Below are 12184 nucleotides of genomic sequence, written 5' to 3'. Positions count from 1 at the left end.
TTCTTAACTGACTTGCCTAGTTAAATAAAGGTAAAATAAATAAAAATATTTAATCCAAAAAAAATGGGTGAAATTATTTTATACTAATACAATTGCTCAGAGAGATTTTGTTTAACAAGGAGTCATTTTTCTCAAAGGTAGCTGTCAACATTTTTTACATCCCTAAACATACTTGTAAATAAAGTATTGAAAAGTTTAGTATTTTGCCCCATATTCCTAGCACGCAATGACTACATCAAAGCTTGTGACTCTACAAACTTGTAGGATAGATTTGTAGTTCGTTTTATTTAACTAGGCAAGTCAGTTAACAAATTATTATTTACAATGATGGCCTACCAAAAGGCCTCTTACGGGGGCTGGGAAAAAATAAATATAGGACAGAACACACATCACGACAAGAGGCAACACTACATGAAGGGACCTAAGACAACAACATAGCAAGGCAACAGCAATGTTTTAATTGTTTCAGATGATTTTGTGTCCACTAGAATTGAATTGTCATTACATTATTTACTATCATGGATGACAAAGGTAAAACCGGCCATGTTGCGGACACAATCTTGCTTCCGGACAAGCAAAACACCACCTTCGACCGCTTTGAGGATAACACAGTGCCACCGATGCAGCCCGCTACCAAGGACTATGGGCTCTCCTTCTCCGTGGCCAACATGAGTAAGACATTTAAGTGTGTTAAACCTCGCAAGGTTGCCGGCCCAGACGGCATCCCTAGCCGCGTCCTCGGAGCATGCGCAAACCAGCTGGCTGGAGTGTTTGCGGACGTATTCAATCTTCCTATCCCAGTCTGCTGTCCCCCATTGTTCCTGTACCCAAGAAAGCAAAGGTAACTGAACTAAATGACGATCGCCCCGTAGCACTCACTTCTGTCATCATGAAGTGCTTTGAGAGGCTAGTTAAGGATCATATCACCGGTGCAACTGGGTCCTGGACTTCCTGATGGGCCGCCCCCAGGTGGTGAAGGTAGGAAACAACACCAACTTTGCTGATCCTCAACACATGGGCCACACAAGGGTGTGTGCTCAGCACCCTCCTGTACTCCCTGTTCACCCATAACTGCGTGACCACGCACGCTTCCAACTCAATCATCAAGTTTGCAGACAACACAACAATAGTAGGCCTGATTACCAACATTGATGAGACAGCCTACAGGGAGGAGGTGAGGGCCCTGGCGGAGTGGTGCCTCACTCAACGTCAACAAAACAAAGGAGCTGATCGTGGACTTCAGGAAACAACAGATGGAGCACGCCCCTATCCACATCGATGGGACCGCAGTGGAGAAGGTGGAAAGCTTCAAGTTCCTCGGTGTACACATCACTGACGATCTGAAATTATCCACACAGCCAGTGTGGTGAAGAAGGCGCAGCAGCACCTCTTCAATCTCAGGAGGCTGAAGAAAGTTGGCTTGGCCCCTAAAACCCTCAAACATTTACAGATGCACAATCGAGAGCATCCTGTCGGGCTGTATCCCCACCTGGTACGGCAACTGCACCGACCTCAACCGCAGTGCTCTCCAGAGGGTGGTGTGGTCTGCCCAATGCACCACCGGGGGGGCAAACTACCTACCCCCCCAGGACACCTACAGCACCCGATGTCACAGGAAGGCCAAAAAGATCATCAACCACCCGAGCCATGGCCTGTTCACTCTGCTATCATCCAGAAAGGGAGGTCAGTAAAGGTGCATCAACGCTGAGACTAAAAAACACCTATCTCAAGGCCGCCAGACTGTTAAATAACCATCACTAGTCAGCTTCGACCTGGTTACGCAACCCTGCATCTTAGAGGCTGCTGCCCCATAAACATAGACTTGGAATCAATGGCCACTTTAATAATGGAACACTAGTCACTTTAATGTTTAAAATACTGCTTTACTCATATGTACACTGCCATTCAAAAGCTTGGGGTCACATGGAAATGTCCTTGTTTTTTAAAGAAAAGCACATTTTTGTCCATTAAAATAACATAAAATTGATCAGAAATACAGTGTAGACATAGTTCATGTTGTAAATGACTATTGTAGCTGGAAACGGCTGATTTTAAATACACATTTTATGGAATATCTACATAGGCATAGAACCCCATTATCAGCAACCATCACTCCTGTGTTCCAATGGCATGTTGTGTTAGCTAATCCAAGTTGATCATTTTAAAGGGCTAATTGATCATTATAAAACCCTTTTGCAATTATGTTAGCACAGCTGAAAACTGTTCTGATTAAAGAAGCAATAAAACTGTCCTTCTTTAGACTAGTTGAGTATCTGGAGCATCAGCATTTCTGGGTTCGATTACAGGCTCAAAATGGCTAGAAACAAAACTTTCGTCTGAAACTCGTCAGTCTATTCTTGTTCTGAGAAATTAAGGCTATTCCATGCGAGAAATTGAAGATCTCGTACAACGCTGTGTACTACTCCCTTCACAGAACAGCGCAAAATGTCTCTAACCAGAATAGAAAGAGGAGTGGGAGGCCCTGGTGCACAACTGAGCAAGAGGACAAGTACATTAGTGTCTAGTTTGAGAAACAGACGCCTCACAAGTCCTCAACTGGCAGCTTCATTAAATAGTACACGCAAAACACCAGTCTCAACGTCAACAGTGGAGGTGACTCCGGGATGCTGGCCTTCTAGGCAGAGTTGCAAATAAAAAGCTGTATCTCAGACTGGCCAATAAAAGATTTAAGATGGGCAAAAGAACACAAAACTAGACAGGAATTTATCCTAGAAGGCTAGCATCCCGGAGTCGCCACTTCACTGTCACAACCTCATGATGGGTACAGGGAATTTTTCGAGTATCATGTAGTAGCCTAAACCTATCGACCTTACATTGAGCTGGGTGAATGGAATATGAATGACTGTCATCCAATATGCTGTAATAGAAATGAGGCCATGCTCCTCATTTTATCATCATCTTAAACGGCACTGACCGCCACTGGCACAGACTTCAGTTCAATGTCTAGTTTTGATTTACATCTGATTGAGTTGTCAACGAATGTGAATTCAATGTGAAATCAACAAAACATTTCACCATGTCATTGATTTAGGTTAAAAGTTGGGTGAAAAATGACAATGCCCTTACGTTGATTTCCTTTTTTCAAATGTAGTTTGACTCACCGTGGAAATCTGTCATCACATTTTTGGGGTTGAAATGATGTGGAAACAAAGTTGATTCAACCAGCTTGTGCCCAATGGGATAGTATAGCAGGTAGCAGGTACCTTGATAAGAAACCCTGTCCACAAGTGAGGCAGTTTCAGGGTTGATGGCTGAGCCATTCTATTTTTATGGGTGGCTAACCCTGGTGTAGGTTCCTTGGGAAAGTCAGACCCACACAGGCGTTAAACAGGTGTCCCATGGCGCTTTTCATAACAGTAGGTGTGTTAACCCCGGTGTCCTGGCTAAATTCCGAATCTGGCCCTCATACCATCATGGCCACCTAATCATCCCCAGCTTCTAATTCCCCCTTTCTCTCCCCTGTAACTATTCCCTGTTTTTTTTATTTAACTTTTATTTAGACAGGTGGGTTCACCATTGAGACCAGGATCTCATTCTCAAGGGAGCCATGTGAACCTGAACACACAACTCAGTACAACATAAAGCAAAATAACATCAACTCAATAAGATTAATCAAAACAAACACAATGAGCACATTACCTCACTCAAAATTGATCTAAACTCTCCAATGGTGACCAGTGACTCCAGCTTCAAGGTGGCCTGGAGGCTATTCCACGAGCTGGGGGCATAAAACCTAAAAGTATTTACTCCAGCTCAGTGGAGACCCGCGGGACCTCCAGAACCAGCCAGTCCAGAGAACAGGTCTGAGCATTTCTGGAACTACAATTAATGTGAGCTGAGGTGGTGGGGGAGTCTCTGAAGAACAGCTTCATGTACAAAAAGTAACCAATGCTGGGCCCTTCTGGTAGTCAGAGACTTCAAGCCAACAGGACTATACAAAATGCAGTGATGTGTATGAAAATCATCCCCAGTGATAAAACCCAGTGTTGAGTCATAGACTAAAGGTTTTAAAACAGAGGCTGCCACATGCATGTAGAATATATCACCATCATAAAGTAATGGGAGAAGTGTTGCTTGAACAATCTTCCTTCTTTCCAAAGAGAGGTAGGATGTATTACTATAAAATAAACCAATATTAATTATCTGCTTTTTTCAATGTGTGTTTTTGAAAGAGAGCTTATCGTCAATCAAAGTCCCATGTACTTATAATGGGGAACTTGCTCAATGTGGACTCCCTTAAAATGAACCAGATTTGACCTTTCAGACACGTCACATGATTTGTATCTGATTTCAAACCACCTACAAAGGTGGCTTGAAATAGCCGATTCGAATTGGATATGCGAACAAGGCTTGAGTGGTTTGCGGAATGCTACCTGCAATCCACATACATTAATTTGTAAAAGCCTAACGAATGATCAAATAAGCCTCACGTAATTCAACACTCTCTTAGTCCTCCATACAAAAAAATGTTTATTTCGCGGACATATTTTGGAAGGAGTAAATCCTCTCGCTTTGCCTCTTCCTCTCTGTCGATGCTCCGCATTCAGACGTAAAGTGAAAAGTATGTATGATACTTCGATGTGCATGTGATTTGCATCCGGTCATGTAAAATTGTAATTATAGTGGCAATGACTGCAGAAAACAGTCCGCTAGATTCGTTATCGGTCAGTAGTTTAGCTAGCTAACCAGTTAAATTTGTTTTATAAATCTCAAAACACTGCGTCTGGTTTCGAATAGCGATTCATACAGTGTTATAGATGTGCAGTAGCAACAAGGATCGTGTGAGATGAGCTTTAAAGAACATTATTTCACTTTGAATCAAATCTAAGTGAAAGACAAGCAGACAAAACGGATGTGTATACAATAGCACAGCCGACTTCGTTGGTTTTCAGCTTCTGGTTTCACCCGCACCCCTTTCGTTTGGTATACAAAACACAGAGAAAATGGCGGAATTTGAGGACTAAGCACTGCCAAAACAATGCAGGAGAATCGAGATGAAGAGGAGCCCCAAGATACTGATGACTAAGCCAATCAAGATGCAAGACAACGCAAGTTTTGAGGAAAAGCTAATTGAAGAGGTAAGAAGGTACAAAAATAAGACGACTACTAGGAACGTCGAATGTTCAGGCTGCTGCACACTGGTAGAAGTGGGGAGCCGACTCAAATAATCGATTATTCGGCTCCAATGTCTGCGTGTAAAGCATCAATTCCTCTAGGTATCACTCCTAAGATACAGTATTTTTGCAACAAGGAAACGATTTTACTTATTCTACTATGAGAACTAACTCTCGCATCTTTCACAGCAAATACATAAAGAGCGGGGCATAGGTCGGCATGTTGGCCAGTCAACTGTGTGTCAGCAATCAACAGATGTAGGCTATAGGCTATCGCAATACTGTATTTCACAATTTCTTCGCTTGCAATGTCTCGCGCAAGTTCACCAACGTAGAGGCTATTAATGAGTATGCTGAGCTATTCTACACGCTACAGACCGAAGACACAAACACACCCTAGAGAGAGGATCCGGGCAGGCAGTTAGTCAGAACCGTGCATATAGGCTATATCTTGGTAATATGTATCAAGCAATGCCTCGTAAATTCACCAAAAGTATATTAAAGTATACATTAGGCTATCAATGAGTACGACTAAGCTATTCTTCATAGTGCGAGTTAATTGAAGTTGAACATTGCCAAATGCATCAGTTTAATTTGGTCTAATTGTGCAATAAAAAGTATTGTATAAAGCTTATGTAATGAAACCCTGGCTGGTGGTTGATGCCCTAGGTCAACCCTGGAGAATCTATAAGTCTTTTCTAGGTAAAGCTCCGCCTTATCGCAGCTCACTGGTCACCATAGCAACACCCACCCGTAGCACGTGTTCCAGCAGGTATTTCTCACTGTTCACCCCCAAAGCCAATTCTTCCTTTGGCCGCCTTTCCTTCCAGTTCTCTGCTGCCAATGACTGGAATGAACTGCAAAAATTGCTGAAATTAGAGACTTATATTTCCCTCACAAACTTTAAGCATCAGCTATCTGAGCAGCTTATTGATCGCTGCAGCTCTACACAGCCCATCTGTAAATAGCCCATCCAATCTACCTACCTCATCCCCATATTGTTTTTATTTACTTTTTTGCTCATTTGCACACCGGTATTTCTACCCGCACATCTATCACCCCAGTGTTAATTTGCTAAATTGTAATTACTTTGCTACTATGGCCTATTTACTGCCTTACCTCCTTATGCCATTTGCACACGCTGTATATTGACTTTCTATTGTGTTATTGACTACGTTTGTTTATTCCATGTGTAGCTGTTGTTTGTGTCGCACTGCTTTGCTTTATCTTCGCACGGTCGCAGTTGTAAATGAGAACTTGTTCTCAACTGGCCTACCTGGTTAAATAAAGGTGTTCTCAACTGGCCTACCTGGTTAAATAAAGGTGTTCTCAACTGGCCTACCTGGTTAAATAAAGGTGTTCTCAACTGGCCTACCTGGTTAAATAAAGGTGTTCTCAACTGGCCTACCTGGTTAAATAAAGGTGTTCTCAACTGGCCTACCTGGTTAAATAAAGGTGAAATAAAATAAAAGGTGAAGAAGCCGGATGTGGATGTCCTGGGCTGGCGTGGTTCCACATGGTCTGCGGTTGTTAGATATTACTGCACTGTCGGAACTAGAAGCACAAGCATTTTGCGACACTCGCAATAACATCTGCTAACCATGTGTATGTTACCATTAACATCTGCTAACCATGTGTATGTGACCAATAAAATGTGATTTGATTTGATGCCGGTTGGACGGACTGCTACATTTTCTAAAATGACGTTGGAGGTGGCTTATGGTCGAGAAATGAACATTGAATTCTCTAAACGGCTCTGGTGGACATTCCTGCAGTCATTTTCTCTTTCTGTGGGTCTAACCTTAAGAAGTTCTGGAAACTGGTTAAAGACCTGAAGAATAAACCCTCCTCCTCACATCTGCCCATGTCCCTTAATGTTGATGATGTGGTTGTTACTGACAAGAAGCACATGGCTGAGCTCTTTAATCACCACTTCATTAAGTCAGGATTCCTGTTTGACTCAAAGTTTCTCCCTGCAGGCAGTCACTGAGTCTGAGGTGCTAAAAGAGCTCCTTAAACTTGACCACAGAAAAACATCTGGGTCAGACGCTTCTTTAAGGGTTGCCCCTATCATTGCCAAGCCTATCTCCGAACCTGTCTCCCCTTTCTAGGGAGGTTCCCATTGCTTGGAATACAGCCACGGTTTGTCCTTTATTTAAAGGGGAGATCAAGCTGATCCTAACTGTTATAAGCCTATATATATTTTGCCCTATTTATCAAAAGTGTTGGAAAAACTTGTCAATCAACTGACTGGTTTTATTGATGTCTATAGTATTCTCTTTGGTATGCAATCTGGTTTCCGCTAAGGTTATGAATGTGTCACAGCAACCTTAAAGGTCCTCAATGATGTCACCATTGCCCTTGATTCTAAGCAATGTTGTGCTGCTATTTTTATTGACTTGGCCAAAGCTTTTGACACGGTAAACCATTCCATTCTTGTGGGCCGGCTAAGAACTATTGGTGTCTCTGAGTGGTCTTTAGCCCTTTTTGTTAACTACTTATCTCAGAGTACAGTGTATAAAGTCAGAACATCTGTCTCAACCACTGCTAGTCACCAAGGGAGTACCTCAAAGCTCGATCCTAGGCCCCATGATATTCTCAATTTACATCAACAACATCGCTCAGGCAGTAGGAAGCTCTCCCATCAATTTATATGCAGATGATAGTCTTATACTCAGCTGGCCCCTCCCCAGATTTTGTGTTAAATGCTCTATAACAAAGTTTTTGTTTGTGTCCAACAAGCTTTCTCTACCCTTAACCTTGTTCTGAACACCTCCAAAACAATGCCCCTCTCCCCACAGGTGTGGTTACTACCGCTGAGGGTTTAGAGCTTGAGATTGTTGCAGCTCATTCCAGTGACTAATACTCAAACTGGACAGTTTTATCTCTTCATTCAAAGACTCAAACATGGACACTCTTACTGACAGTTGTGGCTGCTTTGTGTGATATATTGCTCTCTCTACCTTCTTGCCCTTTGCTGTTGTCTGTGCCCAATAATGTTTATACCATGTTTTGTGCTGCTACCATCTTGTTGCTACCATGCTGTGTTGTCATGTGTAGCTGCCTTGCTATGTTTTCTTGTGTCTCTTTATGTAATGGTGTGGTCTCTTTTTTTCATGATGTGTGTTTTGTCCTAATATATATATTTTTAAGATATTTGTAATCCCAGCCCCTGTCCCTGCAGGAGGCCTTTTGTTAGGTAAATAAAAAATGTAAATCATGACAATTGCACGCTCCCTCAATTTGAGACATCTGTGGAATTGTGTTGTGCTACAAAACTGCACATTTTAGTGGCCTTTTATTGTCCCCAGCACAAGGTAGACCTGTGTAATAATCATGCTGTTTAATCAGCTTCTTGATATGCCACACCTGTCAGGTGGAGAGATTATCTTGGCAAAGAATAAAATTAGCACTAACAGGGATGTAAACACATTTTATTTCAGCTCATGAAACATGGAACCAACACTACATGTTGCGTTTTTATTTGTGTTCAGTGTAATTATTAAATTAGATGTGCTAGATTAGGGTTGGAGTGAACCTACAGGATGGTAGCTCTCTACAAACAGGGTTGGAGAGCCCCGTCCTAGGCAACAGATCGCAAAGCAGCATCCCCGCTCAACTTTCTGGAAATGGCAAGTTCACCTTCTCATCCATAAACACAGTCAAGTGTGAATACGGTTCAGCAGCTCAAATCAGCAGAATGTATGGCATTGTTATTAGGAAGGACGACATCTACCATGGATGGATCACTAAAAATATATTTATGATCACACTTCATCAATAAAAATTGTATAGGGAGACCTATAGATTTGGCAGCCAAGCACGAGTTATCAGTGAGACATGACATTGAAATATTTTCACGCCTACGATGAAAACCTCCAGGCTTCCGTCATAAGTCAATTAAATTTGAAAAATAAAAAGAATTGGAAGGGGCAGTTTGGGAAAAACTAATCCTTTGTGAATCATCCTCTGGAATAATACACATGCTTGGCTAATAATTACAAAACCAACATCTCTAATAATAACCGTCCAAATAGGGCTGTAACACGGCGCACCGGTTTGAGTGTGTCAAGAACTGCAACACTGATGGGTTTTTCACGCTCAACAGTTTCCTGTGTTTATCAAGAATTACTCCCCATCCAAAGGACATCCAGCCAATGACAGGCCAGTGGCCGAAAACGGGTAATTGATGAGAGGACAAAGGAGGCTGACACGGATTATGCAGAGCAACCGACAGGCTACAGTTAGTCAACTGGCAATCCAGTACAACATTGCCCAAAGACCCATAAAAGAATGCACAACTCGTTGTACGTTGACACGAATGGGGTATGGTAGCCGACAACCTTAGTTCCACTTCTTTCAGTAAAAAACATTGGGACCCTTGATTAAAAAAAAATAGGGCTATGTTTGAATGCCACAGGATATCTGAACATCATTGCCAATCAGGTTCATGGCAGCATTGTATCCATCTGCGACTAGATTTGTTTTATTGTGGAATAATGCCACAAGGCTAGGATTGTCCAGGAATGGTTCCACCAACATGAGTGAATTCAGCTTACTGCAGTGGCCTGCCCAGTCATCAGATCTCAATCCAATTGAGCATCTGTGGGATGAGATGGAATGAGCTATTCAGAGTAGAGATCCACTACCAGCCAACTTTACACAACTGTCGGGAAAGCATTGGAGTCAACACAGGCCAGCATCTCTGTAGAAAGCTTTCGACAACTTGTAGAGTCCATGCCCCAATGAATTGAGGCTGTTCTGAGTGCAAAAGGGCGTGCAACTCAATATTAGGAAGGTGTTCCTAATGTTTTGTACCCTCTGTGTGTCTGTATACGATGGTGTAAAGACATAATGGAAAGTATATGAATAGATAAGGTGTTTACAGCAGTAGTTATAGAAGATGAGCCTTGGCTAGAATACGCATGCTATTGATTACAGTAGAACAAGCTAATCAATTCCAGTTTAGAGTGGACGCTTGGTAAATGTTGTGTGCCGTTTTATAACATATTCATTTATCAAAATATTAGCAACCAAGAGGGTGCACAATGTCAAAACTCTTAGTTGCATCGAAGCTAGCAAAATATAAGTAATCTGAACACAAGTGTGACACGTATGTGGAGGGAGTAATTTTTATGTTTGGTCTTTCAAAATATCACAACTTATTACTGCATGTATTTATGATTTTTTGTTGTTGTGAAAATACATTTGTCAACTTATACTGTCAATGAACTTTCTCTAACCTAGATCACTAGCCTATGGTGATCTCTAGGCCTAATGACAAACAAATCATCATTATCATGTTGATACTGTTAGTTATTTCAAATGATTAGACCTAGCTACTACTGTAAAATAGCATACGTTATTTGTTTAGCTATTTATTGTATATGCTATCTATTGGACTTTAACTGTATCAAAGTAGGCTATTTTATGTATTACAAAATGAATGTTGTTTGAGAGAACAGAGACGATAGACCTATTAGTAATTATGCACTTTTAAATGTATTTCCAGGCAGAGGAGATGGACACCCCAGAAGACCTGCAAGATGACAACCTGATCGAGCGGGAACACTTCCACAGTTCTAATAATGAACAGCAAGATGGACATTTGGTAGTTAGGAGGAATGTAATATTAGAACGAACAAAATTCAACCAAAGACAACAGGAAGCAGGAGAGACAGCTGATGATTTTATCTCTGCACTTCATTGTTTGTCAGAGCATTGTGGTTATGGAGCTCTGCTCAGTGAGATGATAAGAGACAGACTAGTCATGGGATTACTTGACAGAAGACTGTCCGAGCAATTACAAATGGACGCAGAACTAACACTTGATGAAGCTGTCACACGCATTCGTCAAAATGAACTTGTGAAAAAGCCACAGGACCTGCCAGAGTATACCTTCAAAGTTGCCAGCAATGCAGCAAATGTAGAGAGTGTGCTTTCACATAGCAAACAGCAATTCCCAGCCAATACCCAGTGCCAATCAGAGAAGAATCAAAACTCAGAAAGACCACAACAAACCCAAACATCACAGGAGAAAGAGGAGGAGCCCGTAGATACTGATGACTCTGATGATTGGATCGAGGGTTTCAGTCCTGGAGGAGAGAAGCCACACTACTGCTTTGACTGCGGTAAGAGCTTTAGAAAAGTGAGGGATCTTATAAGACACCAGAGATCACATACTGGAGAGAAGCCTCACCACTGCCCTGTTTGCGACAGAAGTTTTGCTCAATTAGATAAGCTTAAATTACACCAAAAAATGCATATGAAAGAGAAACATGTCACACAGACGGAAGAAACTAACCTGAAGGTAGACCGTGTGCACACACAGCAAAGAACTGCCAGCAGAGGCAGGCAGAAGACTAAAATGCGTGCAGAAACACCAAGAAAAATAGTCCAGTCACAGCCAGGAAAAGAATTGTCTTGCAAAAGTTCAATTAGAAAGAATCAACACTCAGAAAAACTGCGACATACCCAAACAATGCAGGAGAATGAAGAGGATCCTGAAGATACTTCTGATGACTGGACCAAGAGTTTCAGTACTGTAGAGAAGCCATACATCTGCTCCAACTGTGGTAAGAGCTTCAAACAAGCGAATCGTCTTATAAGACATCAGCGAACACATACAGGAGAGAAGCCTTACGACTGCCCTGACTGTGACAAAAGTTTTGCTCGATTAGATAATCTTAAATTACACCAAAAAACACATATGAAGGAGGAATGTAATTTCCGCTGCTCTGACTGTGTGAAAAGCTTTGTCCGACTGAAGCAGCTTGAAAAACATCAGCTAACACACAATAAAAGTTTTGAAAGACACAGGATACATTTAAGCAAAAGAAAACAATTTCTCTGCACAATTTGCGGGAAGGAGTGTCGCAACATGAAAATACACATGCGAATACACACTGGAGAGACACCGTATCACTGCACTGAGTGTGGGAAGAGTTTTCCATATACAAAATCATACCAAAGACACATACTAACACATAATACCTCTGGAGAAAGAGCAACCTATCCTTGTTTGGAATGTGGAAAGTGTTTTACTCGCA

Source organism: Oncorhynchus kisutch, linkage group LG5 (genome assembly GCF_002021735.2).
Source record: "Oncorhynchus kisutch isolate 150728-3 linkage group LG5, Okis_V2, whole genome shotgun sequence".
In the NCBI taxonomy this organism is placed as follows: domain Eukaryota; kingdom Metazoa; phylum Chordata; class Actinopteri; order Salmoniformes; family Salmonidae; genus Oncorhynchus; species Oncorhynchus kisutch.
The sequence above is the reverse complement of the archived record's forward strand: the minus strand, read 5'-3'. Positions refer to the sequence as shown.